Source organism: Penaeus vannamei, chromosome 18, assembly GCF_042767895.1.
Source record: "Penaeus vannamei isolate JL-2024 chromosome 18, ASM4276789v1, whole genome shotgun sequence".
Lineage (NCBI taxonomy): Eukaryota > Metazoa > Arthropoda > Malacostraca > Decapoda > Penaeidae > Penaeus > Penaeus vannamei.
The window spans coordinates 26099274-26107358 of NC_091566.1; positions in this window are offsets into that span (position 1 = coordinate 26099274).

Below are 8085 nucleotides of genomic sequence, written 5' to 3' on the forward strand. Positions count from 1 at the left end.
TGAAGGGGGAGGGGGTTGGAGAAAGGAGAGTGTGGGTGGGAGGGTCAGTGGGGGAGAGAGAGAGGAGAAGGGGGAGGGGGTTGGAGAAAGGAGTATGGGGGGAGGGGGAGGGTGTTGGAGAAAGGAGAGTAGGGGGAGGTAGAGGGGGTTGGAGAAAGGAGAGTGGGGTGGGAGGTCAGTGGGGAGAGGGAGAGAGGAGAAGGGGGTTGGAGAAAGGAGTGTGGGGGGAGGGGAGGGTGTTGGAGAAAGGAGAGTAGGGGGAGGTGGAGGGGGTTGGAGAAAGGAGAGAGGGGTGGGAGGTTAGTGGGTTGAGGAGAGAGGGGGAGGGGCTCTTGGAAGAGGGGAGATGAGGCTAGAGAAGGGGGAATGGTGGGGGTTGGAGAAAGGAGAGAGGGGTGGGAGGTCAGTGGGGAGAGGAGAGAGGGGAGGGGGTCTTGGAAGAGGGGGATGGGGAATAGAGAAGTGGGTAAGGTTGGGGGTTGGAGAAAGGAGAGAGGGGTGGGAGGTCAGTGGGGAGAGGAGAGAGGGGAAAGGGGTCTTAGGAGAGGGGGAGGAGGGAAAGGACGAGGGAAAGAGAGGAGGATTAGAAAAAAAGTGGAAGGGGTTTATGAGGGAGGGAGGGGAAAGAAGGGAGGATGGCAGGGTGGGAGAAGGATTAGAGAAAGGGAGGGTGCCGAGGAGGGGGAAGGGGAGAGAGGTGAAGGAGTAAGGTGAGAGAAGGAGGAGGAAAATAAGGGAATAAAAAGTGACAGTAGATAGAGGAAAGGAGAATGGAAATGGGAGGGGGAAGGGAATGGAATTACCAGAGTAGAGGGGTCAGGGGAGAGGGTGACGGGGAATAAGGATAGTGTAGGAAGAGGGGAAAGAGAGGAGAGGTGCAGGCAGGGGTGAAGAGAGGCTGAAAGGGAATGACCGGAGAGGAGACGAGGGAGAGGGGAGAGGAAAGAGGAGTGGAGGGAGTAGAGGAGAGAAGGGAGAAGGGGAAGAGGAGGGAGGAGAAGGGAAGAAGGGAGGAGAGGAAAAGGGAGAGGGAGGAGGGAGGAGAGGAGAAGGGAGAGGAGGGAGGAAAAGGAAGAATTAAGAGGAGAGGAGACGAGGGAAAAGTAGGAAGGGAGAAGAGGGAGGAGCGGAGAAAGCGGAGGAGGAAGGAGAAGAGAGGAAAGAGGAGAGAGAAAAAAGAGCAGGATGGAGATGTAAGAGGATGGGGCCTTCCTTCCACCCTTCCTCCTTTCCTTCCTTCTCTCGCCGGGAACAACAACTCTGAGATGATGTGGAGACTGGGTAAGGTAATTGGATCTTGATGGGGAGTGGGGGGGGGTGAAGATGGGGAGTGGGGGGAGAGTGGGTGAAGGGGAGAAGGGAAGGAGATAAAGAAGGAGAGAAAAAGGAGATAAGAAAAGAGAAGAAAAGGAGAGGAAAAGGAGATAAGGAGAGAGAGGGAAAGGAGGTGGGAAAGCGGATGTAGGAGGAAGGAAGGAGAAGGAGATAAGCAGGGGGGACGGGGGGAAGGGGTGAGAGTAGGTAAAGATGGGGAGGAAGGCGAATCAGATAAAAGAGGAGAGGAAAAGGAGGTAAGGAAAGAGAGAAAGGAAGTGGGAAAGGAGAGGTTGTGAGAAGATGTAGGAGGAGGGAAGGAGAAAGAGATAAGCAAGTGAGGAAGGGGAGATGGGAGGTGAAGAAGAAGGTAGAGCATGAGAAAAGGGTGAAAGGGGAAAGTAGGAAAAGAAGGAAACGGAGGATGAGGGAGAAGGAAGAAGGTGAACAAGATAAGGTCTTAGGAGAGATGGGAAGGACGGAGAACAGAAGCAGGCGGAAGAGGAGGAGGAAGAAGTGGAAGAGGAGGAGTGAAAAGAAAAGGTGGAAGGAGGAAAGATGAAAGATGGAAAGGAAAATAAGGAGAGGAGGGAAAAGATAAGAAGACGGAAGGGGAAGACGTGATGAAAGGAGGTGGAAATGAGTGAAATGATAAGTGGAGATGGGGAAGAGATGCAAGTGTGAAAAGAAAGAGGTAATTGGGAAGAAAGAGAGGAGACGGGTAAATGAGAATAAAAGATTTTCTTCAGAGCGTATTAAAGAATGGAGGAGGAATAAGTTATAAGATGTAATAACAAGAGTGATGGAATATAACAGAAAGTCAAAAAGGAAGCTTAAAGAAAGAAAACAAAATACAGGAAAGAAGCAAAGAAACAGAGAAAAAAGCAGAGAGAGAGAGAGAGAGAGAGAGAGAGAGAGAGAGAGAGAGAGAGAGAGAGAGAGAGAGAGAGAGAGAGAGAGAGAGAGAGAGAAAGAGAGAGAGAGAGAGAGAGAGAGAGAGAGAGAGAGAGAGAGAGAGAGAGAGAGAGAGAGAGACAGAGACAGACAGACAGACAGACAGACAGACAGACAGACAGACAGACAGAGAGATGAGAGAGAGAGAGAGACATAAAAAAGAAGAAGAAAAAAACAAACAAACTAGAAATGGAAAAGACATGAGAAGAAATTAAAAAGTCTGGCCTTATCAAGTCAACATACAGCTGTATTGACTTAGATAGTAGCCGAGTAGTAGGTGTGTTATATTATAGCTTTTTACAACTGCATATGCTTGTATCAATAAGTGTATCTGCATAGAAATACACAGACACACATCTGCACCGGGAGACCACCACGTACACACAGCCATATCACTTTTATCCACACGTGTACACATGTATATTATACACACAAACACTATTTTTGTTCGTTACTCTGACTGTCATCTGTCTGTCTGTCTGTCTGTATCCTTTTCTTTCTCTCTTTCTGCCTCCCCTCCCCCCCTTCTCGTCTCCGCTCTCTCTCTCTTTCTCTCTGCCTCCCCTCCCCCCCTTCTCGTCTCCGCTCTCTCTCTCTTTCTCTCTGCCTGTATCCTTTTCTTTCTCTCTTTCTCTGCCTCCCCTCTTCCCCTTCTTGTCTCCGCTCTCTCTCTCTCTCTCTCTCTCTCTCTCTCTCTCTCTCTCTCTCTCTCTCTCTCTCTCTCTCTCTCTCTCTCTCTCTCTCTCTCTCTCTCTCTCTCTCTCTCTCTCTCTCTCTCTCTCTCTCTCTCTCTCTCTCTCTCTCTCTCTCTCTCTCTCTCTCTCTCTCTCTCTCTCTCTCTCTCTCCCTCCCTCCCCCTCCTTCCCTCCCTCCCTCCGTCCTTCTCTCTCTCCTCCCTCCCTCCCTCCCTCCTCCTCCCTTCTTCCCTCCTTCCCTCCCTCCCTCCCTCCCTCTCTCTCTCTCTCTCTCTCTCTCTCTCTCTTTCTCTTTCCTCCCTCCCTCCCTCCCTCCCTCCCTCCCTCCCTCCCTCCCTCCCTCCCTCCCTCCCTCCCTCTCTCTCTCTCTCTCTCTCTCACTTCCAGATCATACAGGAGCGACTTCCTCCAGACGAAATACAAGGATATAAGGTCAACAAGAGTGAGTTTGGACAACCTTTCAAACAACGCAAGTTCGCAAGTGAGGTAAACAGACGGCTGAGAGCTTGACACACAGGAGCAAGACATGAACGATATCTTGAGATTTTGGCACTTTTTTTTTTTTTTTTTTTTTTTTTTTTTTTTTTACATTTCTGCGTTATTGCATCTCTTGCTTTTGTCGAGACTGTTGTTATTCCAGGATTGTTGCTGATATTATGTCATCATAAGAAGGAGGATGATTATGAGTATGATTGTTCACATTCATAACAACCACTTTCAATAATAAGATGATAATGCCTACAATTAAAGATGATAATTAGTAATGATTAGTAATAAATATATTACTAAAAAATGAAAGGAGAATTAGAAAAAGCAGAAGAAAACCTACATCTATTTATTCATATATCTAAAACAAATCATACAGAAAATTGGAAAGATATAGAATAACGTAAATAAAAAGAAGAAAAAAAATAAAGAGAAAACAAAAGGAAAAGAAAAAACAAAACAAAAAAAAACGAAAAGAAAAAAAGAGAAAAAACAAAACGACGAGAGAAAACAAAGAGAGAGAAAATAAAATATCAAGTTTCTTCTTCCTCTTCTTCTTTCTCCTCATCTTTGACTTACTTCCAGAAAACAAAACGAAAAGAAAGAAAGAAGAGAGAGAAAATAAAATTAAAACTTCTTCCTCCTCTTCTTTGACTTCCTTCCAATTCTTTTTTACCCCGAATTTACTACCCTGGTTGAAGGCGAGGTTCCCAAATCGAGACCGGAAGCTCTGAAGCGAGTGAAAACACACCGAGAAAGAGGTCTAGCCATTAAGTATGTATTGACCACGCCCATTAATCCTAATTAGGCAACAGTCAATCCTTCAGACTTCCTGTCTTTCATTCTCTCTCTCCTTCCGTTCCTTTATTCTTCTTTCTCTTTCTTTTGTTTGTTTTCTTTCTCTGTTTCCTGTCTGTCTGTTTGAATGTCTTTGTATATTTGTCTGTTTGTCTGTCATTCTATCTGTCTATTTGTCTGTTTGTTTGTCTGTCTGTCTGTCTGTCTGCTTGTCTGTCTGTCTGTCTGTCTGTCTGTCTGTCTGTCTGTCTGTCTGTCTGTCTGTCTGTCTCTCTCTCTCTCTCTCTCTCTCTCTCTCTCTCTCTCTCTCTCTCTCTCTTTCTCTCTCTTTCTTTCTCTCTCTCTCTCTCTCTCTCTCTCTCTCTCTCTCTCTCTCTCTCTCTCTCTCTCTCTCTCTCTCTCTCTCTCTCTCTCTCTCTCTCTCTCTCTCTTTCATCTCTCTCTCTCTCTCTCTCCTTTCTCTCTCTCTCTCTCTCTCTCTCTCTCTCTCTCTCTCTCTCTCTCTCTCTCTCTCTCTCTCTCTCTCTCTCTCTCTCTCTCTCTCTCTCTCTCTCTCTCTCTCTCTCTCTCTTCTTTCTCTCTCTCTCTCTCTCTCTCTCTCTCTCTCTCTCTCTCTCTCTCTCTCTCTCTCTCTCTCTCTCTCTCTCTCTCTCTCTCTCTCTCTCTCTCTCCCTCTCTCTCCTTTTCATCTCACTCACTCACTCACTCCTCTCTCTCTCTCTCTCTCTCTCTCTCTCTCTCTCTCTCTCTCTCTCTCTCTCTCTCTCTCTCTCTCTCTCTCTCTCTCTCTCTCTCTCTCTCTCTCTCTCTCTCTGTCTCTCTCTCTCTCTCTCTCTCTCTCTCTCTCTCTCCTTTTTCATTCCTCTCTCTCCTCCCCTCCTCTCTCTCCCTCCCTCCCTCTCTCTCTCTCTTCTTCTTTTTTATGTCTCTCTCTGTCTCTGTCTCTGTCTGTCTCTGTCTGTCTGTCTGTCTGTCTGTCTGTCTGTCTGTCTGTCTCTCTCTCTCTCTTTCTCTCTTTTCTCCCTCCCTTCACCCTCTCCCCCTCCCCCGTCCGCCCTCTTTCTCTTCTCTCTCTTTCTCCCTCCCCCCCCCCCTCTCTCTCGCTCTCCATTTCATCCCTCTCTCTCCACCATAATACAATAGACATTCCCCATCCTATCTGTCCCCCAGTTCTTCTTCTATCGTTTCTTCTTCGTAACATTCTTAAACTTCGCTCTTATCTCAAGGGTGGAGAATTCTGTCACCCTTAAAGAAACTGGCTGATCGATGTGGCTTTGGTAACCCTCTCCCCCCCTCCCACTCTCCCTCTTACCCTTTCCCCTTCTCTCCAAACCCCACCTTATCCTTCACCCCCTCCCCCCTTTTCCCCTCTCCCCTCTCCCCTCTTCTGAGCCTCTCTCTCTCTCTCTCTCCCTCTCTCTTTATCCTTTATGGCCTGAGGGGAGTCAAGGACTTACGCTGATATTTTTAAAGTGTTTTTAATGTTCCATCGTCTTGGTCTTTTTCTTATTTTTCTTTTCTAATGTGTTTCTTTTTCTTTCTTTTTCTTTTTTTTTAATAATTTGTCTTCTGTTTATTTTATTTTATTTTTTTAATGTGTCCCCTTTTTCATTTTCTTCTGTGTCTCTCTCTCTGTCTCTGTCTCTGTCTCTGTCTCTCTCTCTCTCTCTCTCTCTCTCTCTCTCTCTCTCTCTCTCTCTCTCTCTCTCTCTCTCTCTCTCTCTCTCTCTCTCTCTCTCTCTCTCTTGTCTTTCTCTGTCTCTGTATTTCTGTCTGTGTCTTTCTTTCTCTCTCCTTCCCCTTCTCTCTCTTTTCTCTTCTTTTCTCTGTTATGTCTTCGTCTTCGTAAATAGATTAAAAAGCAGGTGCAGAAAACTTATGATGACATTTCAAAAAAGAAAAACTCAATTCTGATCACAGAATAAAGAATTAAGAGAAAATTTTATCATGTTTTCAAGTATTTTCTTGCAATATGTTATTCATAAGGAGAAGGATGTGAGGAGGAAAAATACTGATGCATTTTCAGGTTTATCGAAGGAACGGCAAAGACCTTATTATTTAAAAAGAAAAGAAAAAACAAATAGAAAGAAAAAAAATGAGAACAAAGTCAATCTATAATTCTTGACTCTCGGCCATAAAACATGAATATCTTTTTGTCCTGTTTTTTCTTGTTTTCTTTTTTCTTTCTATCGTCCCCTCTCCCTCCCTTTCCTCCCTAATCTTTCTCCCTTTCTCTTCCTCTTCCCACTTCGACCTAATCCTTCCCTTTCACCTCCTCCTCTTCCTTGACTTATCCCCTTCTCTTCATTAACCTTTCCCCTCCCCCTTCCCTTCCTGCCTACCTAACCCTTCTTCTCCTTCCTCCCCATCCTACCCTTCCCCTTCCCCCTTCCTCCCTCACTCACCCTATCTCTTCCCCTTCCCCTCCCTCTTCCAATCTTCCCCTTCCCCACCTTTTCCACCAACCCTCCCCCTTTCCCCACCTCCCTCCACCAACCCTCCCTTACCCCTTTCCCCACCCCCTCCTCCCTCGACCAACCCTCCCCTTTTCCCCACCCCCTCCCTCCACCAACCCTACCCCCATCCCCTCCCTCCCTCTCCCCCTGGTCACCACCTGTTCAACCGTCTGGAGCGAGGGCAGATGGCTGACTGTAGCTCGGGGGCACGTGGGGCGAGACAGCTGGTTCAACATGTCTTCCCCTCAAAGCAGCGTCTGTCGAAGGGCTTCTTCCACACCTCTCAGGAAACTCTTAAGGAGTAACTGTATCCTAGAAGAACGTACAAGGCCGGATTTAATGGGAGTGTTTGGTGGAGGGAAGGAGGGTGGGAGGGAAGGAGGGACGGGGAAGGACGGTGGGAGGGAAGGAGGGACGGTGGGAGGGAGGGACGGGGAAGGACGGTGGGAGGGAGAGAGATGGGAGGAAGGAAGGAGGAGGAGGTGGAAGGTGAATGGGGAGGAGGGAGGGGGATGGGAGGGAGGTGGAAGGAAGGGAAGGAGGGAGGAAGGTGGGAGTGGAGGTGGAAGGAGGGAATGAGGAAGGAAGTGGGGTAGTGGAGGTGGGAAGGAGAGAATGAGGGAAGGGAGGGAGGAAGTGTGGGAGGGAGTGAAGGGAGGGATGGAGGCTGGGAGAGAGGGAAGCAAGATTGAAAATAAAAGGAAAAAAAAAGAAGAAAGAGAGAAGAGAGAAGAGAGAGAGAGAGAGAGAGAGAGAGAGAGAGAGAGAGAGAGAGAGAGAGAGAGAGAGAGAGAGAGAGAGAGAGAGAGAGAGAGAGAGAGAGAGAGAGAGAAGAGAGAGAGAGAGAGAGAGAGAGAGAGAGAGAGAGAGAGAGAGAGAGAGAGAGAGAGAGAGAGAGAGAGAGAGAGAGAGAGAGAGAGAGAGAGAGAGAGAGAGAGAGAGAGAGAAAGAAAGTGAACGAGAGAGAGGAAAAAAATAAATAAAAGAGACAAGAGAAAGAAAGAAAGAAAGAAAGAAAAAAAAAAGAGAACATGCAAATGAAAGTAAAAATGTATATCAATTTATCAGAAAAAAAACACAAACAAAAAAGGGTATAAGATCAGCATAAAATACATACCCTATACCAATAAAAAAGGAAGAAAAAAGCAAGGAAAATAATATTATTCACCCACCGGAAATCCCTGTCAAGATGAACATACAACAACACTTCGAAAACAGAGTATCGTATATTTACCAAAGAGGCAAAATACGTGCGTGAAAAAAGAAAAAAAGAAGAAAAAAAACAACAGGAAAAACAGAGACAGGGGGAAGGAGAGAGAGAGGGAGGGAGAGAGAGAGAGAGAGAGAGAGAGAGAGAGAGAGAGAGAGAGAGAGAGAGAGAG